At 37.6% G+C, this 26,585-nt stretch overlaps 1 protein-coding gene across 3 annotated transcripts in view; it reads left to right on the top strand.

The window, feature by feature from the left end:
- Window positions 1-26,585, top strand: part of MACROD2 (mono-ADP ribosylhydrolase 2) — an 851,353-nt gene that overhangs the window by 263,301 nt on the left and 561,467 nt on the right. The window lies entirely within an intron of this gene.

The raw sequence follows: 26,585 nt of genomic DNA on the forward strand, positions 1-26,585 counted from the left end.
GCATTGAAGACTTCATAGAACTAGAATTCAACTCTTTTTTTTGGTTTTTTGTTTTTTTTTTTTTTTTTCATTTTTTTGGGATAGGCAGGCTGCAGCAGGAACATGTCTCATTCAGTAATACCTAGATCTCTCTTAACTATCATGTAAAATCAAATGCTGGCTGCAGTAGCAGGTATCTCTCTAGGCTCCTGTAGTCCTTAATGTCTTAGGGAAATATGAAAATTGTTTTCCCAGTCATTTTTTTGCTCTTTCTGTGATGAGAGCTTCCAGTTATTTCCTCGACAGTGGTAATTTCTGTGTGTGGGAAAACTTTGCTCTATTTTATATGTAGTTTTACCACATGGTAATGGTCATTTATGAAAGGCTAATTTGACTAGAGGTCAGGGTAATTGTTGAGGAAGATTCAATGTGGTAGTTAGCTTGGGTTTGTATATGGCTCAGATCATGACCAGATTCCCATAAAAGGGATTGTTGGATGACACATCAGAATTTACTCTTCTGGGGATGGTTGATGTCTAATTCTTCCCCTTTAACCAAAAAGTATCTCTGCAGGGACAGGAAAGCTGCTCCTCAGCAGGTGCATTATTCCTCCCATGTATTTGAGTGATAGAAATGAAATACAAAGTATCAAGGACACTGATATGTGTGTTAGAAAAAGGAAGGGTCATGTCTGAGGTGTGACCTCCCTTTAAATCTTGCAGCAGTTCAAGGGGCTGCTTAAGTTAGGTTTGAAAAATGGGATCCTGTTTGAAGGCTTTAGGAAAATCTTAGTTCTTTGTGTAGGAACAATAAACAAAACAATTAGAAAACCCATTATCACTTGAAGTTGGAAATAAAACCTGTAACCAGGCATGGGGAAAAGCCAATATTCTTCTTAATCACTCTTGTTGGAAATTGAAATAGCATCAAAGCCATGTTTACTTGTATTTGATTATGCATCTACATGAGAAGGGGAAGGATACCTTTAACATCAACAGGCACAGGGAGGGAAACATACAATTTTCATGCAGAGGCTGAGAATTTAAAACTCTTGATTTCTTAATTTTTTTCCTGAAAAAATATTTGTGTTCTTGCCAACTGTTTTCTTTTACTTTTGCCTCTATAAGCTTTAGTTTGTGGGCTCATTAAATTATTGTACCTTTTACACCTTTCATCTGAAAGTGATCAAGCAGTCAAGACTGGTTTCATATTTTAGAGAGCTATAAAGCTACTGGATATCTTTTGTCACTCTCTATCACTTTGTCTTAATAGCATGACAGTTGAACTGGGGGAACTATTTTGCATTTGACTTTCCTGAGGAAAGCAGTGCTGTGAAAGGAGGTCCAGACTCTCCCATCCACATCTGCTGTGAGGCAAGGTTGTGTGCCAGCAATTTGCTGAAGGTTATGGTTGACTGCTAACTTCCAACTTTCTCAAGCAGTTTGCTTTTTATTGATCTGCTTGTGGATAGGGGAGCAACTGCAATAATCAGTTAACACTTTTTTGAGTTGTGAATTATTTATTCTATTGTCTGTTATTCTTGTGACTGCAGTTGGATGAACAATTATAATAAATGTAAGATGAATTTCTTAGCAGGATGAATTGTTGTGTTTGGGAGAGGTTTTTGGTGGTTTTTTTTTTTTTTTTTTTTTTTTTTTTTTTTTTTGTTATTTACCCGAATGCTAAAATGTTACAATTTTGTTTCCTACCCCTGGGATTTTCCCATTTCAAGTTCTTGATTCTGAAATGCTTTGCTTGGAAACAGTTTGCTGAATTCAGCAAAGCTGCTCTGGGATGCAGCAGCCTGTGTGTGCTGCCTGATGCAGGACTTGGGCTTCAGCAAGGACTCCATAGTAAAAAAGGTTTAGTATTCAAAAATCATGCAGCATATTGCTTTATTTTATAAATGACTTGGAGGAAGCTGGGATTAAGCTTGGCACTGAAGGGAAGGTATGCTTTGTTAGGAAGGGAGTAGTTGGTAAATAAAAACCACTCTGGCCATCTCCTTTATGATCTATTGTAGTTTTATTGAGTACTTTGCTATATTTACTTAGGTTAAACAAGAACAGGTCTGACAAATAACTTCTTCATAGTGGAAAAATTGAAAAAATAATATCTGACTGAAAAATGCAAATATTTAGTGTATAGGCTGGCTTTCTGTGATTTGTTCTTGGTGCATCTGAGTCAGAGATCAGTTTGTGAAGTACACAAGTAACAGCAAATGTTCAGAGAGAGAATACATACAATAGTTCATCATTTTCCTCAGCTCTTTATTGTAATACTGTGAACAGACCAAGTTTAACACGTCTGTGGCCTGCAGTTTCTTTATGAACTTTTCAAGATACACACCTTTTTATGCCAAAAAGTATTCTGTTTGAAAACAGAAAGGAAGTCAAACTGAGTTTTCTAATTACCAGTTAATGTAACATTCAGTACAGTTTTACAGAAATCAGTGTAATCACCATCTGCCTCCTTTGCTGCAAAAGCCTACACAAAGCCCCCCCAAATGCCAACCAAGTTATTTGCTGAATACATAATTGAGTTGATGTCATCTATTGTTGTTTGTCAGCAAACACCTGTGCAGGCACCCAAATTTCCTCGGTGCTCTGGAGGGCTGAAAAAGGCAGTGCCTTTTGCTCTGAGATAGTTTCCTTTAAAGCTGTCCCAGACTGATCATCAATTATTTAACTTCTGTACTTCATATTGTTGTTCCTTTTAAAGAACAGTTCATTCTAAATATTGTACAGCTGATCTTCCAACATTGAGCAGTACTCTGATACTGACATGCTTTAAATAACAGATGAACAGTATCTGTTTAAAGCTCTACTAATGCTTGTTTTCTTTCTCATTTGATTAATAGTCTCAGTTGGCTCTACTGGCAGAAAATGGTCTGGATGTAAATTGTGTTTATGGCTGGAATGAGGGGTCCATAACAGCTTTGTGGATTGTTATCTGCTGCAGAGGTTCACTATAAAAATAGATCCTGTCAGGACACATTAGAAATTAGAGTCCCATTCTGCCTGGTATTTAACAGGCCTAAAACCAGTTGAAAACTAGCCCAGGCATGGGGTACCTTGACCTAGGCAGGAAAGGACCCCCAGACTAACTTTTTTCTATTGTTGTCAAGTCTAGTAACAATTTCCTTCTTTTTCTGAAAAATGTCTGATAGTAAAACTCCTAAATCTAGGAAAATAAAATCTTACAGCCTCTAATATGGGATTGAACCAACCATCAGTAAATCTAAAAGGAGGACTTTTGGTGGAGACACCTTACTAGGCAGTTTCTAATACAATGGTTTATGTTCATAATAAATCTATAATATTTAGAATTTTTTTTTTCTATTTGCTTGACATTTTTAGTACTTTAAGCACAGTCCCTGAGTAAATAGCATATATAGGAAATCTTTTGGTCCAAGATCAGCCTGGAGTAATAATGTGAATGTGCTCTCAGAGACATTTCCTGCTGTGAAATAAGTAGTTAGGAGAAGTGCTAGTATTAATCACAGTAGGAGGAATCATCTTTGAAATTTGTTTAATCAGATTAAGAAGTGGAGATTAAAAAGTAGAGATTAAGAAGTGTGCTACTGTTATGTAGACATTTCCAGTCTTTAAAAGATGAATATTTGCAGGGTATTATTTTCAAGTAAGGCTGTAATGGTACTGTTTTTTAAATCTCCTAATTTTCTCAGAGATCAGTTGCAGAGCTGTAATTAAAAGGTTGATTTATGCAGAAATGGAACTCCAAAACTCTACTGCACTACAAAACTGACCAGTTGGAAGCACGGGGTATAATGTTCAAGGATATTTTTCAGATTTCCAGGATTCTACAAAGAAAATTGTTTACTTACTTTTATTACCTTGTTTATAAAACAATACATGTTTTGTTTCAAATTATTCTAAATTTCTGATATGTGAGGCTTGAAAAATTGCTTTCCTCTGCATGGTTCTGATGGTTGTTCAGTTTGCTACCTTGCTATTTATTCTGGTAAAAGGTAAGCCTGGGAATTCAAAAATATGTCTGGAAATTAGGAAGGTGTAAAAGTGAACAATAAATAGACAAGACATGATTGCTTAGAGAAGACTGATTAGTAGATTGGCTACTAATGCTCAGTTGGTCAAAATTCTTGATCTTCTCCCACAATTGATGCATAATTGATGGAATTTTGATGACATTTCAGTTAAAAAGGTACAGCCTAAGATGACACATCATTAATAGCATGTAAACTCATAAAAGTTATGATAGTTTTCCAGCAGGGATGTATTTCTGCTCTTTATCTTAGTTAAGTAGCTTCACATTATTGTCAGCCATGTGCCCAAACTGCATGACACCTCCTGAGAAGGCAGTACATAGCTAGAGAAGCACAGGATTTCCTGAAGCAGCACTGAGCTGCTTCATTTCCTTCATGTCCTTTAAATCATTCTCATTGCTGATACATTAAAAACCAAATTGAAAATTAGGCAAAGCAAGTTAATACTAATCAAAGGTCAGAGACCCCTTTTTCTTGAGAGATATTTTTCTTTTTCAGTTTCCTTTGGGAAAGGTTTTCTTTATAGCTAACAAAACCACTTACCACATATTTGTGTTTTTCTTCTGAGTGGTTTCTGGGTTACAAAGGTTTTTTTAATAAACTCATATTATGTATTTTAAGACTATTTTGAAAGTAAGTGAAGTCATGTCTTTATTGTGTTTTAATTTGATCTAATTGCCTCCAGTCATCTTAATGACCTGCTGTATTCACCATGAACACTCACACACATGCCTATACTGTCAGTGTGTTGGAAGGGAAGTGATAATGATTACTCCTTTGGTCCTGAAACCTCCTTAGATTTTAGAGTGGTTTTGTTGTAAAGTTGTATGGCTTGTCTCCTCCTTATGTAAACCCCCCACACCTATGAAAAGGGAGAAGGTAGGACTCCTGGGGATGATGGGAAATGCATTTATTTACTTCAGCTAAACATCTCTTTCTCTTCCAAGACTGTGCAGGCTCTGTCATCAGTTTGGGAATAAAAGGGACAAGTGCTGTAGCTACCAGAGGTTATGAATCAGCAGGAATCCTCCATCACAAGAGTACACAGTCTTTGTCCTTGGAGTTGAGCCTAGCTCATAGACATTTTTTTAATGGACAGATTCTTTAAAATTTAATTTGTGAATGGACCCAAGTGTGTGTTTGTCAGTGTTCTCTGCAGTGTCTTGCTGTGGTTAACTCATGGCATGCTCTGCTGGAAGCTGTCCTTTCACATCTAATTGTTTGGTTACAAATGTATGTGTTGTGGCTAAAGGAAATGTTTTACTATCGATCCTCACTGCTAAATCGAAATCCTCCTCTTCTGGGCATTGCTGTAGTCTGGTCACTGAACACTGAGCTCCAGGACAGAAGTGGGCACTGAGAAGTTTTAGAGGAGCCCTGAGCCATTTGCTCATAATTGGGTCCACCATTGGCAAAAATACAACATGTGTGTTAATATGTTGTAAGAGCAGGCGGTAGAAACCTGAGGCCATGAACTTCCCTCCCTGGCTTTACTTCTCTAATTCTGGACAGCTGCATTTTCTGCAAAGGTCTGATTTTCAGTGTTACTGAAAGCAGTCACAGAACTGAGTTTGCAGGGTGGTGTTTTGGGGACAGCAGCCTGCAGTGTTTATCACAGTTGCTTGGCATGAGCATCCAGCACTGTCTGGAAACCCCCTTGATGGAACAGAGAGTGAGTTACAAAGTGTAAACACTTTCCTAATGCTTAATTTATGTGCAAGGTACTATTTAAAATGTCTCCTAATTAGGTGCAAAATAATTTGCTGGAATATGCCTTTCCACACTGGTGGTGTGGAGTCATTCCTCAGGTATGTTGGCACTGGAGAAGGGCGTTGTGCCCCTTAAGGCTAATCTATTTTATTTCCTCCATACTTGGATATACTTGGTCCTTTTTACTCAAATGATAATAAAAAGATGGAGAAGTCTACTGCATGAAAAATAAACAAAATTCCCATCACTACAGTGAGCTGACAAGGAGAAGGGGTTAGAATGGAGATATTTATACTCCTTTAAGTGCAGTGGTTGCTGCTCCCACTCTAATATGTTCCCCCAGTAGCCAAAGCCAGTGCTCAGTACTTGAAAATTAATCTTTGATGCGTGAGATTTTGTCTGCCTGAATTTTGCTTGTCTCATTTTAAATGGTGATAGAAATTGCTTACTGTAGTAAAACACAACATTAACCTCATAGTGTGTTGGCACTTTGTGATTTATGCTGGTTTAGTCTCTGAAAAATATGCAGCCTGTCTCCCAAACCTGGATTTAGCTTATAAAGTGTGTTGGCACAGGCCTGGGGCTCAAATCAGAGCACTAACTGCTGATCCTCTATTTCCCTGGAGTAGCAAAAAGGTTTAAAATTGGAGCCCCTCAGAGGTCATTACCTTCATATCATTCCTTCAGATTAATAATAATTATGTGATTGTAGCTGGAATGTTTTAAAAACAGTGCAGCCTAATTTTCTTTCTTGAAAGCAAAGAATAGGATTCCTTTTTGTGCTGAAACTGCACATTACCCAGCCAAAAATATGACAAATTATTTGCAAATGGAAGTAATCAGATCATAAGTAATAAATAAAGATTTTCTTTCTACTATTTTGAAATAAAGCAGAAGGAGTAATATGAATCTGAAAGGTGCTGTGATTTTTTTGGAGTTCTCCTTCACTCATCCACAAACCTTGCAGCTGAGGTTTAAAGTTGCTAATTTGGTGTTGGGTTTTTTTTTTTCTGATGATATTTTGAAGGAATAATACAGACAAAAAGCAGGACTGTTTGGTGAGTTCTTCATCTGTAACGTAATTGCTTTAGACCAGGCTAAAGTAGATGGGATGAGAAGGTTATGTAAAATGATTTTTAAAATATCTTTGTTTCACTCAGCAGAGGAATTTAGAGGCTGTTCCATGTAACAATGTTTTGATCTTTCTATCTCTGGGGTTTTTTTTTTTGGTTTTTTTTTTTTTTTTTTTTTTTTTGGTTTTTTTTTTTGGTGAAAACTAAGGCCAAGCATTTGAAACATTTCTCTTTAGGAAGAAAACAGCAGGTGTGAGACTATAGGGTATAAATAATGTTTTAATTGCTGTAGGAAGGAATCTAAATTACTGATTAGTAATAAGAAGTAAAATTGGTATTATTTTATATATTGAAGATGCTGTTTCACTGCTAGTGAGAAGAGAACATCACTGAGGATGTTTTGCCTTCAGGTATGGGGATGAAATTCACATGGATTTTTGTTGTTGTTGTTTAGCACTAGAAATTTGTTCCCTCTTTATTTTAGTTTCTGATAGCATCCCTCTTTTGTTAATACTGCCTTCACACAGTTTTTTTTTTCTTAAAGTTTTGTTTGACTTTTTATGCAAGTTGAAGACCATTCACTAGGGATTTTTTCATGTCTTATAATTCTCAGATTAGTTTATTCAGTTTTTGGTATTTGTGAGTTTTTGATGATGTTTATGAAGATTCTTGAGTTGCAATCAGTGATTTTTTTACCTTTTTCAAACATAAAAAAAGCCAAAGCAAGTGATGGAAGGGACACATTTACACTACTGCATTTCTGTAGCTCTGTGCAAGCTGGTCAGGATTGCAGATTATTTACACCATTGCATGGCTTGCAAGTGTGGTACCATTTATTCCCCTGTGAGTAGATGGCAATATCTTCTAGATTATTAGCTGGTAGAAAAAATAGATTCTGGATGTGGCTCATTTCTGGCCTTTTACAGACTACTGGGAGAGGTTTTTAATGATTGCAGCACAGGGTTCTCAGCTTGCTGGACTTGGACTGAAGTTTCACTGCTGGGGATACAGAGGAGCTTTGGAATCCATCATCTGCAGGGCACAGCAGTCACTCTGACCTGGGATTTAGACTTTTCTGGATGTATTTAAATGTTAACAGAAAACCCAAACTGTGACTTAAAAGACTCATCAGTGCTCCAAGAGACTGATAATAGTTCTAGGAGTAGGTTTAGGAGGAAACTGCATTCATGAAAGATCTAATACTCTCAAGATCTAATACTCTAATACTCATGAAAGATCTAGTACTCTCTAAACTTTTTATACCTGTTTCTGCCCATGTGTTGGTTTGTTGGTGAGAATAATTAGTATCATATAATTTATGCAGTGAGAATCTAGAAGAAATTATTAATTAAACAACTGTCACCAACTTTGAATTACATCTTATTACATATTCTTGCTTAGCTATTTGTCATGATATGAATCTCTCTTCTGGCTCTTTGGGAAAGTGAGTTATACTGAATTTCCTTTAACACAGTGGTCTGAATTCTCATATTTCCTAGTGATATGTCAGAGAGGTGGACAGAGAAATGTCTGACAATCTTCATATTTTCACATGACAATGTGCTGGAGCATTACTGCACTCTTCCAAGTATGCTTCCTATTTAGTTTTTCAATAAAAATAGCTGGTAGCTTTCCAAGGCTTATAAAGAAATAAATACATAAATGTAAAATGCTTTGCAACTCTAAAAATAACCCCTTTGATATCTGGTTATAGCTATGTCTGTCTGAATCACTTGTTGGGTTTTTTTTTTTTGTAACTTTCTCACTGCACTTTCAGTATAATTTTATACAATGTTTTCATTATAATTAAAACACGTGGGCTGGTTTGGAGAAAGTGAGAATACAATAAGAATATTGTTTAAATGTCTCATGGACTGTAAACAGCAGGTCATCAAGACAAGACTATAAACTGTTCAAAGTACCCATGGTCACAACAGTTCCTATTGAAGCATTTTTGTTTTAACAGCTGCATTCTTCAATTTTAATCCTCCAACAGAATTGGGGAAGCTCCACATGTGTTTGTATGTAACACAGAGAGGATGGAAAAAACCCTTGAGACTCTGAGAGGTGTCATGGGCACAAAATAATGTCATGTAATACATTATTAAAAGCCTGCAGTTTGTAAATGTAAAATGTAATGTAAAAATTCATTATCTGAAGACCTGCAGGTTTGAAAATTACAATTTACTCAAGTAAAAGATTGCATTTATGTCAGGTGTAATCCTGTCAGAGGTGTAATCTTGTTTAAAACAACTTTCTTTTTTTCCACAAAATGAAGCAGAAATGGTCCCAGGGAAGACTTGATTTCAAATTAGTTTGTTGCAATACAGCCCTATTCATTAGAAGCTGAAAGTGAAGTTAGTGCAAAATTGACTGGGAAGCCATGGATATTGTTGGATTTCTTTCACTTTAGAGAGTTGAACAAAACAAAAATGGAAAACAAGTCACTGCAGATCACAGTCTTACACTTTGCAAAGAAAGCCAATTTCTGAGAGGGAGTTTTGCCTTTGAATGTTTGGCCCTAGCCAAAGGAAGGATGTAAGGCTCCAGAACTTCCAGATCCCTGCTATGTGCTTGTTTTTTACAGGATATAAAACCTCCCCTCTTGGTGTGATTTATTGCTAAAGAATGTTTATTACCTGTCTTGCTTAAGGACTGTCACCATGTTAGCTTGGGAATAATTAGGGTAGAAGTAAAGAAAACTTGTATTATACAGGGTTCCCACCATGGGGAATTCAAAGGCATCAGGGAAGAGGCAGAAGGTCCCCGATGGAGGTTCCTGAGTCTTTCAGACACATGGATGTCCTTTTGTACCTACACATCCATGAGTCCTCTTTCTGTATGGAACTTTAATTTTTCAGTTGGAATGTCTGGGGATCTGTCTACTTTCTTCCAGTTAATGTAACTTGTAACACTTCAAGATCTCTAAAACCACAGGAAGATTTCCTTTCTTTTTTTTTTTTTTGTTTTGGTTACATCTCTTTGTTGTTGATGTGAAACAATGCTTTATTTAGCTTTCCTACCAGCTGGTTGTGTCAAAAAGAGCAGTTAGTTCATGGGTCAGAGAATCCCTTGTGATCACAGACAGAGGGTGAGCCTGAAAATGAGAAAGGACTTCTTTTGTCTTTTTTTTTTTTTTTTTTTTAGCACAATATTCTAGAGGCCCAGTGACCATGAATCAGAAATGAGTAAACATGAATGAGGAAATCCCCTGTATGGCAGACACAGCATTTCTGAAAGGAAATCCTCTAAGGTGGAACAAACCCTCATCTCATATACAAAAGAGCTGGAGGCTCTGGCCTTTTTCACATGTTGTGATGCTGCTTGGTGTGTTGTGTTTGGCTGTAGCACATGAAGAAATTGTAGCTTCAGAGCTCGTTCCACTGCTCCTCCCAAACTGCTCAGAGTCACCCTCCTTCCTGCAGGGATGAAGAATTTAAGTGCTTGTTTAAAATTAAACAATACCCCTCTGTGTGTGTAAGCTACACTAGACAGACACATGGACTGGCATGACAGCCATGGGAAGGAGAAAGTTTCCAAATCTGATTAGGCTGACTCTTTTTTAGTAAGAAAGGAACATTCAGTTTTTGGAATATTCTGTTTTCTAAAGGTATTCTTTGAATTAATTCCAACTGTGGAAGTGACTTTTGTATGGAAGTGATACCCTGTGAGGACAAACTGAGGGTATTAGAGCAGTTTGAGTAATCCATTGAGCTGGCATAATTTGGTAATAATTTTCTGTCACTCCTATTCTGTGTTGGATTTGAATCAGAACTGCATAATCAATTGCTCTGTAACCCATTATCTAATCTGCTTCCTTCTAAGAATCCTATTTTATTAAATAAATGGTGCTTCATATTAGATGCAGGTGTGGTAAGTCCCTGTCTTGTGTTTTTTCAGCAGTCCAAGATTTTGATATAGCCCTCTAGGGTGAATGAATGGTTTCCTAATCTGTGTAGTTTTTTAGGGAGTGAATTCAGTGTCTTCAAACCTGGGAGATCTTTAGGCAGGGCTGATTGCACTGAGCCCTGAAATAAACACTTCCAAGGTAGTGTCCCTTTTAGCCTCATGTGCAAAACACATGTTTGTTCCCCTCCCACACTTTCCTCACTTTTCCATGTTATCTAACCAGTCAAACATATGTCCCAGCCTATGGCAGAGGAATTCAACATTTTTCTTTAAAAGAGGGCTTTGCTTTCAGCTATTTCCTTCAGGCCCTCCTTGATACAAACCAGTGACAATGCTCATTTGAATTATTATGTGTTTCATTGGAGAAATTGTAACGAGGATGTGCTCTTGAGGTTGGGATAACAATCTCTTCACCTGCCAGTGTTTTAAATCAAACAAGCACCTGTATTGGCTTACAGTATCTGGATGCTCAACATCAGGAGCTGTGATTTGGCTCCATCCCCAGCATCCAGTATATGTTGCACCTTTAGCTGGCAAAAACTGGTAAAATGGCAGCCATACAATTAACAGTGTGCATTTAACTATGGTTTCTTCTTTACAAGCTGCTCCTGGAAAGTATCTCATCCTTCTTCTACCTCTGCATTTTTCTACTTGAAGCTTTTCTTCCTCTTTCCAGCTTTTTCTTGTGCAGTCACTTCAAGTGGTGATTGCTCAGTATTATTGTTATGTGTTTTTATGGGTATTTTGTTCTTCATCTGTTATTCATATGTCACCTTGTTTTTATATATGCATTAAAAAGATAATAGGCATCTATTTTTTTCTGACATGAGGTGTGCTGTGTGCCATACTCTCTTTTATACATTCAGGGAATCCCCCTTCATTTTCCAATCACAGCTCTTGAAACATGGCTTGTGTATCAATTATCAAACCATACCCGTTTTAAAATTCATTTCTTCTTCTTCTTCCTGCCTATCAGATATTGAGAAATGGTTGACTGTAATTTCTCAAAGTTGCAAGAACTAGTCTAAGCTTGCCTTCTGATCAAATAAAGTCTTAAGACATAATGCTTTATAACAGGCCAGACTATGATTAAACACATGGAGTTTTAACTTGTGAATACTTGACCAAATAAATGCCATAATCAACTGGAATAGATGGCATGTGAAGATTTGCTGGGTGTGAAAATTTTTTTTCATTACTTTTTCTTTCTTTCTTACCTTCTTTATTTCTTACTTTCATGACCCTAGCATTCATTTGCAATCAGTCTCACAATATACATAATATCTTTTAAATTATCAGTTTGGGTTTTTTAAAAGAAATTGTGGCTTTCTAGAGGGCTGTGTTTTGGGTCTTCATGGGGAATTGTGTTCCACTGGTGGGCTGAGCAAATATTTTTGTATCTTGCCTACTGTAACATCACTCGGGACTAGCTGCTGTTAAAAGTGTTTTGAGACTTGGTAGAAATGATGCTTTTCTCCCTTTTTTGAAGGATCACTGTTTTTGAAAGCTGGAGAAACTTCTTTGTCTCTTTGCTTTTGGTCTCAAACAGAATGCGTTTCTTTAGCTTTAAAATGCGAAGTTTCTGTTTAACCATGGATTGTGAGATCCCTTCTTTTGTACATTCATGTTTGAAGGTATTCATTTGAGGGTAATTCCAAGTAAAAAGAAAGTCTCTTGTAGCACGCTGGATGTCTGCAGGTGTTCTAATCTCCTGCTATATCACTGTCTGGGAGATTTCACCTTCATGTTTAGGGAGTTCATTCGCGCTAATCAGGATTGGCAACTCTGTGCAAATGAGATTGTAAATGAAGCTTGAAGGTGGAATTTATTTTAAAGAAAATGTTTGGATTAAAGAGGCTGTGTTATATTTATCTTTCTAATTTTCCTCCCCCAGCAGAGCACCCTTAACATTTTCATATTTTCTTATATTAAAAATTTTGAAAATTATAGAAATTAAGGTAGATCATTAATATAAACTGCTGTTTTTTTCCTCAGTATCAGTCATACTTAATGCATTCAGAATCTAATGGTAGTGTATGGAGAATTCAGTCCTAACGAACAAGCTGAGAAAGGGACAAGTAAATTGGTTTTCCTTCTTCATTTTGAAATGTTTTCTTGAGGACAGTGTTCTGCAGGAAAGAAGGTTAAGTTATGGCTCCCATTTAGGAAGCAGCCCTGTGTTTTAGGAGCAGCGAGAGATGTTAAATGCCATTTCTCCCTGAAGTCCTTCCTAAACTCCATGGAGTTGGTTTGAAAACTGATAGCGCTTTGCCCTTCATGAGCAGCTGGCTTATCTTTATGTTCCTGGAGACTTGTGGAATTTATTAAATCCTTTAAGGAATAAAAATGGCATATACTTTATAGGCACAGATTTTTATCTATTTCCTTTTACTTTATTGACGTTCCATGCGCATGCAAGGTCAGTGGTGTCTCTGGTGCTGCCCGTGCTGGCAGGGCTGGGCTGTTCTCACAAGCACTCCCAGTTCTCTTCCTTCAAGTTCCTACTTGACTAATGAAACGTTTGCATTGCTCTTTTGCCCAGTTCCTAACAATTCCCTCAGGAGCTGTTTTCACTTTCTGTAGAGCATTTACATTTTATCTTTGTAAGAGAGGAGTTTTGGCATCAATCTTTTTTTTTTTTTTCTCTAATGGGATTTTTTTTGGAGTTACCTACACAACCATTCCCACATTCCTGCTTAAGTATAAGCCTTCAGAATACATGGAACAATAACCATTACATATCAGAAGATTAACTAGACTGGAGAACAATAAAACTTAGTGAAGTAGGAATCCTCCAGTGATGTGGAATGATTTTTGAAGCTTATGTCAGTTTTGTGAGGGCTTTAATTTTACATCCCTATACATTTCAGATTACTTGACAATAGCAAGCTAATAGTAGGGTGTACTTTCTCTACTTAGAGAAAGGAATGGAACAATTAAAAGAAAATCTAGTTTCTTGCTTGAGAGGCAGAATGGTGCTTGTTGTTTGAGACTTTCTATGAGAAAAAGTTCAGTTTGCCCTCTGAAGTTGTCATTTCAGCAACCTGAACGAAGTGGTGATGAAGGATTTTTGCTTGTAAAGCCTTTTGGGGAGCTTAACGTAGTTTGCAAGTTTTCCTGTGACATTTAACAACAATTGGTTAGGTTGTGGCAGTGTCACAATCCATATTTATGCATCAGAGATTGATTTTCTTACCTTGGTCTGTGCATTTTCTAAAATGGCTGCTGTAGAGTTAAATGTGCTGTCTGTGTAAATTTGTTTCCATATTGTGGATGGCACTGAGTGTGTGTGTTCATATAGCATATGGTCATGCTCTTCAAACAATGGAAATCTAAAAAAAAAGGAATTTCTCAAATACATAAATGAGCACAGATCGTTCTGAAGGACAGGCATTTCGTCACAGTCAAGTAATTTTCCATTTTTTTTTTCTTCCCTTTTTTCTGGGCTTTCCCAGACACGTTTAATGCATGTGTGCAATTCCAAAACAATGGAAAGAATAACATTCTGGGATGTCATTTTGAACAAAAGAAATGCAAACTGGAATGCTGAAATTAAGGCTGGAATAGCTGGGAAAAACAGACAGTTGGTTAAGAGATGTATAATTTTGAAGGTATTAATTCTTTGCAGCCTGAGCTGTCATGTTTCAAACTGCTTCCTGCAGCAGAATATCAGAAGCTACCAATTCAAATTGTCAACACAGAGTAAACAGTCAAAATAAATTAAAATTGCCCTCTGTGATTCGTTGTCCTGAAGAATTTGAAAGGAAGTGGTGTTATTGAGATATGTTATTTTCTCAGCAGGGAAAGCAAATGTGCCTTCCTAAGACTTATCTGTCACTTCCTAAATACCTTATTCAAAACCATGCATATATTTTCATTTGTTTGTGATAGGCATAGAAGTGGGAAGTCCCCATTCATCCCTACTGCTCTCAACATAATATCTAACAAGGTTGACAGGTCTTGTAATTTGTTTGCTGCTTCTATTCTTTCATTTCTTTTTCTTCAGTTAACAAAAGAGCTGTATTCCAACTCCTGTCACTTTTTGTGTGCTAAACTCACTTCAAGTGAACCTACATTTAAATCTCAAATCTTCTGCTCTGAATTAAAAGGTGACTGCTCTTACATGAATAGATTTTTGAGGATGAAAATAATAAGCTTCAGTAGCTTAAAATTTCATTACCTAAATCTGTTAATACATACTAATTCTAAGCACTCCAGTCCTGATTTAAGATCTTACTAGAAGCTTTTTCAGAGAGATTGCAGAATGAGTGCAGGGGTTCTAGGCACGTGGGAAAGTCTGGACGTTAAATAATTCTTCAGATAAAAAAGCAAAAAGACACTGGGGTGCTTGAAGACTTTCGCTTAAAGTGTGCCTGGGGTTGAAAATTCATTCTGGCAGTCTGTGATTGCTGCAAGCATCCAAATGCCTTAAGAAATGGTTGCAGCAGCTGCTTTATGGGGTACATTACTTGATGGAAGATGCTCCAAGTATGCATTTGCATTGCCTGGGAGTGTCACCCTGGCTGTACAAACTTGAATTAAGGGCTTAAGGTATGTTATGGGAGGGAGGGAGCAGAGAAGAAGAGGAGTTTAGAACTTTGACCAAATACAGAATTGAGGATAAAACATTGTCTCTTAGCTCCCTGCCATTTTCCTTGTAAAAATTCAGTGAGATCTAAAAGGAAGAGGAATAATTGGGTGATGAGTTGCTGCATGAAAATTTCAAGGAGGAGTTTCTGTTTTGTGGCTCTGTGTCAAGAGCTTTCTTACTACGTGACTGTTTCATAAAATGAGTGGATTAGTGGTTGAAATTGTGGGTATATTGAAGGTGACTACAGTAAACTGTCATTAAGTGAGCAAGATTGTTTACCCTGTGTGACTGCTCTGCCCGTGCCCCAAACACCAAATCCTGTCAGGCTCTGGGCACCTCTGGAGCTACCAGGGGAGTAGCAGAGCCAGTGCTAAAAATCCCAACTTGCTATACAGGTTCCCTGGCACCTTTCAGCAGCAGATGGAGGAAGAATGTACCAGACTTGTTGAAACAGAGTGATCTATGAATGCATGGAAAAAATTCCTCCAGCCATACCATGACTGGAGGTAGGGTGTGTCCTGTGCAGTTTGGGATGGGAAAGATTGTTTCCTGGAGGCAATCATCGTCCTCCAGTGGCTGCCTCTCCCCAAAGTGAGCTCAGAGGCGTGTGTAGGAGGAGACCCATTCATCATGGCCCAGATCTGCTGTCAGAGCATGCTCCTGAGTGTGTGGCTGTAGGAATCTGCCTTGGAGTTGTGCTCCTTTAATCCTTCACGCTGCTCACAGAATTGCAGCTTGACATCATGGTGCCCTGCTTGGTTTTGCAAGCAGAGGAGCAAGGCAGTCTTCATCTTCCTTGTGCCTCATTTCCGTGGCAATAATGAATGAATCCAGCATTTTAAAGTTTGTAAAGGATTTAGACCTAACTGTGCATTCATTTTGTATTTTTTTATTTGTGATTCCTCAAGGCACAAGTTTATAAAAATAAATCAGGAGGTACAAATTTCACTTTCTGGTCACTAGTAATGAAATATCCAACAACCTTTTAATTTTTAGTAGACCAGACTTCCAGACGTTTGTCTTAATGTTTGGTTCCATGTTTAATAGATGTTCAGGGGAAAAAAAAAAAGGACTGTAGGACTGTTTCATGATTCTGTACAGGGCCAGGAGTTGGACTCTGTGATCCTTCTGGCTGCCTTCTTCCAACTCAGCATATCTGTCATTCTGTGATCATTTATTCAGTATTTGGGGGAAGTTAATCCAGATTTAAGGTGTCTGTTCCAGTGTGCTTCACCTCTGAGCTGCATGATTTACTTCTAACCAAGGGCTTTGTGCAGCATGGAGGATCATGGTATTGGAGATAACGAGGTGGACTACATTATAACATTTCCCTCCCTTGTCCTTTTATGCTTTCACGAAGCAGAAGAATGTTTTCCCTTGTGTTTCTTGAAGGAATCAGTGAGTAACTTTAGGAAAATAAAATTATTTTCTTGGAAGACATGGGGCTTAAACTTAATACTGAAGCAGCAGGTGAAAAATCATAGTGAAGCTGGTTTTAATGTGGGAAGTGGAGAATGTGTAATTGAAACAGTATGCTGATGAAAAGGCATTATGTGAAACTGTCAGAAGTCATTATCATACACTAATTAACATGCTTTGCACCTTAGCTTATGTGGTTGTGTGCTAATATTTCTTCCTCTTTTGCCTATTATATTCCTTAACCTTTTTTGCAAGTATTTGGAAGCAGGCAGTGGTATTTTCCGTACTTTGCTCTTTTAAATGCTTTGTTAGAAAAACCTGTCACCTGTATAATATGGATTTTCCTCTTGATAGCAATTTAATGTGTGTGCTTGGGCTTTTGTTTTCCTAATGCTTAAAACAGATTATAGCGTAGATTGTATTTCATCCGAAGCAGATAATGTCAGATTGTAAAGGGGAAGCTTTATTCTGTGCATGTGACTGATAATTTCCCTTGCTTGGGGCTTATCTCCCTTATGTTGTGAGCTTTTTCTGGAGAAAGCCTCCTGAACATAACAAATTGAAACAGCCCAATAGATCTCCATACCTCACAGGAGTTCTGGAAATGCTTCAGTGTGAAATCACACTGCTTAAAATGCCATCATAGCATTTATGCACTACCTGAGGAAATAACAGCTTAGGCAATAGGAAGGGCAGGGAATTGGTTCCACGAATGAATTTCATCCAGTGCACTAAATTTAGCTAATAATGCCTCAGACTGATTACCATGATCTTTGCATACTTACGAATTTTGCGCTGCTGCTCTTCTATTCTCCCTAGCACATCTACATAATGTGAAGTTTAATGCCTGCTATAGATTTTCTAGGCTTTTTAGACTTCAGAATCCAAAAGGTAGGGCATAAGCTGCTGAGCAGCCTTTTTGAACATGCCCACACCTTGCAAGGTTCAGTTTGAGCCCTCCATCCCCACACGTACCAGCTGATTCCAAGCACTGTCAGGGCTTCCTGCTGCTCAGATGTGTTTATCCATCTGCATAAACCTTACCTCAGTGAATATATTTAGGAATGGAGGAATCAAAAATGAAAGATGAAAATGGGCAAAGTACCACGTGTTGAAGGAAATCTGGGATGAGAACAAACACAGTGAAATCAGACTCCTGTTTCTCTCCCTGGTGATGGATTTGAGATGGGAGCAGTTCTTTCAGTCCTGAAGTATTTAGAGTAATTTTGCTTTTTTCCAAAGCCAAACATGGAAAACTTTAGTACAGCAGTGAGAAAAGCTCTCCACAGAAAATTCTGTTTATGGAAACTGTTGTGCAATCCATGACTGTCCGGGCTTTTCTTGCTCTGGTGTGCATGCCCACATACACATCCCTGCTGAAAAATACCATTTACAGTTAATGCCTTAGGCACATCTCCACTGTAGTGAACATGTATAATTTCTAACATAATATTATGTGGTAACTGTTGGCAAACTGTTCACGCCATGATGGAAGTCAGCTTAGATTAATTACTTCTTGATGTTAGGAAATGGCAGCTCTGAGAGGTACAAGCTGTCCCTTGTGCTTCAGAGGCAAGTTGCTGTCACGTCTGGGCTAGTTGCTCCCGTAAGTCATTGTGTTGGATGAGCTTGGAACACATGAGTCTGCCAGAGGATGCTGCTGGGGCAGGGTGTGGATCGGAGGCAGGGAACAAGGTCTGGGCAGTGAAGGGGTAGCCTGGGGGAAGGGGGTCACTTCCACTTAGGGATACTGCTGGAAGGGTGGTTTTTCCTCAGGCTGGGATTGCTATGGTCTATTCCTGCACTTTGACACCAATTGTGAAATTGTGTTTCCTCCTCTTGACGCTCTTTGTGTAATCCTGTGAGAAATCACTAGATATGCATCAGTCCTAGTGCTGCTTCAGGACTTCATGATTTCCCAGGATCCTGGGAATAAGGTGGGACCTTCTGGCTGGGATCCTTTCTTCACTCAGTTTAGCAAAGTATGTTTTATGTAGGTGAAATTTTGCAAAAGCACAAAGGGGCAAGTTCTGGCTGTTTGAGAACAGCCACCCTTTGGCTGTTTGTGAAAGCCAGGGCTTTTGCTCCATGCAGAAATACATAAATAACACTTTTGGAAAAGCCTTTTGGTTTGCTCTCTGAGGTCGTGTCTTCGTAATAGCTCTTCTCTAGATTTGTTCTCAGTTTACAGATCTACTTGAGTGGTAAGAGTAGTGCAGAAAAATTAATTAGGTTCTCATCCTCTCTTTTGCTTCGACCAGAACGATTTCTGTAGTGAGACAGTCCTGCAGTTTTAATTTGGAAGGTCTTTGGTGCCTTGAATAACACATATAATCTGAATTATACCTCTAAATTATAACTGGTGTTGGAATCATCTTTACCTTTTAAATCAAATCAATTTGATTTGCTCAAGTTTCTTTTTAATACTAGATTGCTTTCTGTGTCTGCCATTTTAGATCGATTGGTTTGCTTTCCTGCTGTCAAGGCTTGCCACTCTGTTGTTATTATTGGCAGTTCTGGAACACTTTTAATGTCCACTCAGTAAATTGAGCATTCATTGACACTTGTTTTCCACAGCAGCTAATGCAGTGTGTCATCTCATGTATCTCCTACTTTAATGTCTATATGAGTAATAGGAAAATAATGGGATTTACCTGGGCAAACCTCATTAATTTTCCGTTGCTTGGTAAATGTACTATACCTACAAAATTTAGGATATGTTCAAGTGAGGAACCAATAAAAAGGACATTAATATTGAATCTCTGAGATGAAACTTGTAGGTATGTAGCATGCTGCCTGCTGTAACAAGCTTTTCAAATGTGCTGTGAGTACAAGAATTGTTTCTTTTTCCTGGCCAGACTGTGCTCTCCATTTGTAAAAAAATTATTTATTCCTTCCTTTTTCTGATTTGGTGGAAAAGAAACTACTTAATTCTAACACTAGAACATTTGCAATTGACAAGAGGGGAATGGCTTTAAACTGACAGAGGGCAGGGTTAGTTTGGATATTAGAGATAAATTCTTGTCTTTGAGGGTGATTGAAGAGGTTGCCCAGAGAGGCTCTGGATGCCCCATCCCTGGAAATGTTCAAGGCCAGGTTGGATGGGACTCTGAGCAACCTGGTGTAGTGAAAAGTGTCCCTGCCCATGGCAGGAGGCTGGAACGGGATGATTTGCAAGGTCCCTTCTGCCCAAACCATTCTGTGATTCTACAAAATCTATCAGGCAGTCAACAAGAGTTTTCTAAATTTCACTCTATTACTCTCAGGAGCACTGTCAGATATTTATAGTAAAAGCAATTATGTTTGGTGGTGATGGGGACAGACAGGATGGAAAGCAGTTATACAATGCCACTTCTCACAAATGGTAGGTGTCAAACAAAATGTAAAATCTAAAGGTGCCATGTAAGCTCAGTTCTCAGAACCTTTCTTTGGAAGACATGAGTTTTACTGACAGCTTATGACAGAAAGCTTACATTTTCCAGGGTGGGCTGAAATGTGGCTGAAATGCATGGCAGTCAATCTCAGCCATTCACATCTCTGGTTTTCACATTTTGATGCAGCTAGAATGAAATGAAAAAAGTACTAAAGCATCACAAACGAAGTAATTGGAATCTAATCATGCTTAATTATTAGGTATGTGTTTAATTTTAGGCATCTAAATAGGCTTGCTGAAGGGAAAAGGACATATTCTTTTCATTGCCTAATAAGACTTTTGTCATTTGTACACTCTTGAAGTAGTTGGATGTTTGATATTTTAACATGAGGATCCTTACAGTCATCCAGTTACACAGGCTTTTTGTTAAATAGGCTTTTCCTCTTTATTGGAGTTAGTTAAATGGGCTTTAACTTGTTCCCTGAGAACAAATAACCTGACAGTAGGATTATCACAATGGATAATGTAACCATGTTTCATTGCCTTAGTTAGGGTTTATATCAGCCACTTGTTTTGCCCTTTTTATTTACATTTGTCATTTCATGCTTTTTATTGTTTTCCCCACTGCAAAAGGGAGCTCGTGTTTCTCAGGGTTTGCATTAATGAGCCTTGGATGCCACTGCTAAATTTTGCAGGTGGGGGCAATTTATCCTTGGTGTCTGTTAATGATTGCATGCAGTACTATTAATCTCTCATGTAGAGAGGGCCTGTTGCTATACTTTAATGTATTATCCACATTGGATGCTCAGTTTTGTCCAAGGACAGTCTTTTTTTGTGGCATTAGAGGTCTGACCCAAATAGAAGTTTTTGTTCCCGTGTCATACATCAGCACAGGTGGAACTTTTACATGAATGCATCTTCCTGCTCAGAATGTCTGCATCAGAGTTTTTTTACACAATTACTTTAACAAAAATATGTATCTTTATACCATCATAGGAAAAACTACTTAAACAATAAAGAATTGTATTTTTCACTATAAAGGCTGAGAGTTTTAAACATCTTTTTATGTATCTGTGGTATTTTACAGGGATTCTTTCTGTTTCTAGCATGTATTATTAGAGCAGAGGTGTGTTGCATTTGAACTTAGACTTAGATCTGCTTTTTACCTCCAAAGATATATAGCATAAGTTTTCACTTCTGAAAGTTCATCTGTGCTGACATTCTCATTTTCAACTCATTAGGAACCTCTAGAGCAGAGAGCCTTAGGTATGCTTTGTGGTCCTGAATTTATTTATCTCTTGGGTAACTGTAGAGCCTTGAAAGCTCCAGAGAGCTGAGTTTCAAAGAATATGGCAAGCCAAAAGGTTGACTAAAATCATGTGTCCCTGCACCTAACCCCATCACCCCAGTCATTTTCAATTGTTCATTGGCATATGCTTTTCAGTCTTGTTCAATAACAGGTTTGCAGACCTTTGACATCTCTATTTAAAAATGAACTGACAGCTTTCCAGCAACAGCTGGTAAAAGGCATTTCTAACTGTTCATTATGAAGTGGATTAAAAAAAAGCATGTAGTTTCCTATTTCCTACTTTGTGTCTAAGTTCAAAACGATTTTTATTAAATTTTTTGTTTCTGCTTGACAGAGATTTAGCTTGTATGTACTGTGTGCTTTTTACTTTACTGAACACTGCCTTATGTGAGAAGTGTGAAGCCAACAGTCTTGGCATGGTGTGTCAGCATTGTGAGCAAATTTTATAATTGGTTGAATTGCTTTTAAAATGTTACCTGCAACAATTTCCTCAGATGCTGCATCTCAAATTTTTCTATACAGTTCAAAGAGACCACAGAGCCAATTGCAATTTGAATTGTTTTTGCAATTTAAACATTGCAAATTGAAATCTAACTTGGTGCATCCCATTGAAATGCAGTAGCAACTATTGGTAATATTTCTCTCCAAATTAATTTATGAGTAGGTCAATTTCCCATTCATATTCCTGGTTAATCTAAGCAGCTAGGTATAGAGGGAAAGTCAGGGCTTTTCTGGAGTCTGCTGGCAAAGGCTGTAATAAGGAAATAGTTTCTTAACATAAAAGCCTGTCCACATGCTTACACATTCCTAAATGCAAATTTTAAAGATAATATTTCCATTTCAGTACTCAGATATTTCCTTAGAGTGATGGCTGGGATTTTCTTAATAATATGAAGTACACGTCTGTGTGTTTATGAAAAATCTGAAGCCTTAAATTTTCAGTGATGGTAGTAATTGTCATCCAGGCAAAAAGCATCTCCCTTCTCTGATCTTCAACCACTACTATCATGCTATTGAGAGCTCCCCAAATATGTCAATTTGCTTTCAGACTTTGATCCCTGACTCTTCTCTTGAGTTCCCCCAGGGCAACATTCCACTTCCCTGACCATCTTGTATGTAAATTGTTTTCAAATGAGTGAATTAATCAACATTGCAAAACCTTAATTGAAAATACAACTGATGATGCATGTCAGTTCATTCAAGTTAGAAATATATTTTAATTTTCATGTTCCCCAGAGCAATTAGCATTTCTCACTTTAACTTTTCAACCCTTCAAAATTGCATTGGGATTTTAACCTGAAAAATGCTGAAATTACCATTGTCAAATGCCAACTTTTAACTTCCCTTCTGTTAAATGCCATGAAAACATTCTTAAGAAATTTTCATCCAAAAAATCTAAAGACAGATAAGGAGGAAGCTTCTACCAGGGGATAAATGGTGGTAGTAGCTGTGCAAAGGGATAGCCTGGTGGCTATCACAGACAAACATTTGAGGTCAACTATTTCACTTTTTTTTTCCTCTACAGTTGTACCTCGAGTTTGTGCCTAATACAGTCGTTGCTGTTGGCCTCAAGTAATGCCTTCCCCACCTTTTTCAGATTCTTAAATGAATAAAGTGGTTCATGTGATTCAAACAGCTGTACTAGGAAGAAGGTGGGGTTTTTTTAAACTATTCTTATTTTTAAATTGAAGAGCTTGTTAAAAAAGAAGCACTTCAGCATGTTAAATTACTTAATGCTGCACATCCTTGGAACCCTAATCACTTCCAGATGGAGCAATTTATACTTGTAAGAGAGCTCTAATTTTTAAAGTGAATCGGGGTTTGGGTATCTACATCTTAGAGCACCCTTGTACATTGCAGAGCCAAAGCCCTTAAAAAATTAAGCAATCTAGTTGTGAAAATAAGTACTTTATTTTTAAACTTTATTTAAGTAGTTCCTATTAAAACCAGATTTGATTTCCTGCTGCTGTTCATATGGTACTCATATGCATTCTTTTGAGACTGCAGTAAACAGAGGCAGGAGAGTAGGAAATGTAATTTGGTGAAATACCTCTGGAAAGACAAACTGTGTGTAGGTGAAAGTGAGATGACTTTATATGTGCCATGCAAGGTGCTTCATAGTAATTGCTGTCTTTGCTAAAAATCTTCTGTTTCTCCTCACACATCTAGTTTTTAAAACCCATTTTCACATTATCTTTTACAGTTATTTGCTTCCAATAACGAATCCATTTCTTTCTGTCTTGTGGTCTTGAGGAAATGAGCACACCACTCCCTGTTGCAGTGTTCAGACATCCTCTCTATAAAATCAATGCAAAATCAGTGTCATGACTCACTTCTTTGCCTCTTGGGGCACTTTCTTACAACAGCAACAATTTCTTAGCAATCTGACATGATGTAGCAGAATCTTTTCCCCAGCAGTGCTACACAGGCTCATATTCCCTGGAAAAAGTGTTGAGTGCAGTGGTGTCTGTTGCTCAGAGCCTTAACTATCCTTAGAATGTGGAGAGAGAGACTCTGTCTCTGCAGTTGAGAAGAAAATTTAGTAAATATCAAGAAAGTACAACTTCTGTAGATAATTCTATTTGAAATTTTAGCTGTTTCTAACTGGCAATGTTGTATTTTTTTCAGTGAGTGTGATTTCAAAAGATGGATTCATGCTTAGCCCCACTGCTCATTTCTGTTTCATTGCTTGGCAGACAAAATGAAAGAATAGTAAAACTTATCTAATACTTTAAATTATGTCTTGAAAATTCTAAATCATGTTCATTTTGCTGCACAGATATATGTAAAAACTGTAATGTGGAGTTCTGTATAATTTGCCTTTTTTTTTTAGGGTCAGTGGAGGATAGGCTGAGGAACATGGTAAATCATGGAAAATTATAGACATAATAATTATAGACAGCATTTTTCTCTTTGTGCTCAGCAGGAAAAGGGGAAGCAGCAAGGGAGTTGTACTGGGGTAAACTGGGCTAGAAGGACCAAGTGAGTTGTGCCACATTCACTGACATGTTCCTACCAAGTTAACACCAAGGATATCTCATCATTTTTTACCTCGTGACTTTTTCTGTTTGTGGGGTGATTTCTTGGACAGCCAAAGGCAGGTTCCTCATCATGCCCTGTTGTCCCTGAAGATGATAGGAAGGGCTAGCACTTGAACCTGCCCAGGACATCCCATCAGTGCTTGAGTAACTCTGTCATTGCTTCTAATGGCCAAGCAAAAAGCTGCAGCATAGAGCAGGTGGCTCTCAGCCCACATGTGGTGCTTTCCAGTCCTCCTTTAACATCCCCCACTGTCACTTCCTCCAGGAGACAGAAGGTTTTATTTAATAATGAGTTCTGTTTGAAAAGAAAAAAGGTTAATTTTCTCATGTTTTGTGCTTGTCAGAGGTGTTTGTTTTTTTACTTTGAAGTCAGTTGAATCCTGAGACAAGCTTGAATTCTCTTTGTGTTTTCTCTCTCACTGCAGCTTCAGTAATTTATGTAGACATTTTATTCTTAAATATCCAGATATTTTAATTGTCTGTACATTTACATTCCACATTTCCCCATCATAGAGTGTCACAGAAAAACTAATTCTCAAAATTTATCTTAGATCAAAATACACTTTATAAATTTTAGGAAGTTCACGTGCTCTATGATTGTAGACTAAGAAGTTTTCCTGCCATGACAATGAGTTTTTAAGTTGTAAATACAACCTATTTTAATGATAATGTATTAGCAATTAATTTCTGAAAGTTATAGTTTCTGTCATTACTGTGTGTCTATGACTAACTTCAGGTACAGTTACTGGAACATACACATAGAACATTTTTTCTCATTTTGAATTTGTTAAATATTACTTGAGCAAAGCAGGAAAGATTTTTTTACTCTTTTCATGCTAAAATAATTGGGTGATAACAACCTTAGTATTGGGAAGAGTAAAGGAATAGAGAAATGGTATGAAATAGAACCATTACAGAAATTGCCAGCTCATGAAAACATGTAAATCCGTGGTGTTAACGTGTGGCACTCTTGGTTGTTGGAAATATCCCTCATTTTTGGATTGCTGTTGGATGTTTTACTCTATCAAAGGTTTATATCAAAACCAGAAGTGTGTGCCTTGATATATATTTGCTAAATATATTTATAAAAGCTGACACTGTAAAATGATCTAAAATAAAACCTTTTTTTTTCTGGAGCAGGTCATACTCTCGGGACACAACATTTTATAGTGGTGTGGGTTGGTCCAACATAGAATTTACAGGCTTGAAAATTTGCTACTGCTCATTTTATGAAAGCTAGTTTACAAATGAAAGACTATGTATTCATGTGATATGTGAAGCCTAGGCCTGCCTTGCCAGCTGGTCAGCTGCCAGGTATAAATTATGCTGTAGGTATTTTCATGTAGAATATGGATAACATACTGCAATTTCTGTGTTTAATTTATTAAAGTACAGTGAAAAGCAATATATAGTCAGCATTTGTGTCCTTTAACTGCACACTAGGCATATGCTTTTGTTCTAAATGTAATCGAAATTATGGTATCTCAGATACCACTTAGTGAAACCCATTGGCAAAGGCTGCAGTTTTTATTGTGATGACTATATTTTTGCATGTCTTTAAATGAAATGGCTGTGCTGTTACTGCTGCTTTTGGAGGCAATGTTCTTTTCCTTGCAGAATGGTGCACAGCTGCTTTGTGGAACAGGGAGCGTGGTCAGGTTGTTGGTACTCCCACTTTTCAGTTCCATACTAATAACAGGAAAATAAATCAAAATCATTACTCTGATGCTCTTCCATGTATTTCTAACACCTGCTCCATGGGTGGCCATGGGTAAGTTCTTAAGTAGTCCCATGGTCAGCTTAAAGTGCCTTTGTCTCTGTTGGCAGCAGTTTTCTAGTGCCGAGAGGAACATCCCACAGGCAAAGACTCTCTTGGAAGATCATTATAGCACAGGCTATGTGGCTTAGTGTAGTTTAAAAAAATCACATGCAAATCTTCCCTTTGGACTCAGTACAGGTGTAGTGAGTAGAAAATTATTGCATGATGCCTTCTTCCTTCCTAAAGTAGCTTAAAAGTTAATGTAAAGTTTTCTTTTAAGATTCAACTGCCAATTAAAGCAACAGCAACATAATCAGTCATTAGAGCATACTATATTTAATGAGCTGAAGAGCTCTAAGTCTTCTTTTTCATCTTTGACCACGTCTCCACATATT

Source organism: Haemorhous mexicanus, chromosome 3 (genome assembly GCF_027477595.1).
Source record: "Haemorhous mexicanus isolate bHaeMex1 chromosome 3, bHaeMex1.pri, whole genome shotgun sequence".
Classification (NCBI taxonomy): domain Eukaryota; kingdom Metazoa; phylum Chordata; class Aves; order Passeriformes; family Fringillidae; genus Haemorhous; species Haemorhous mexicanus.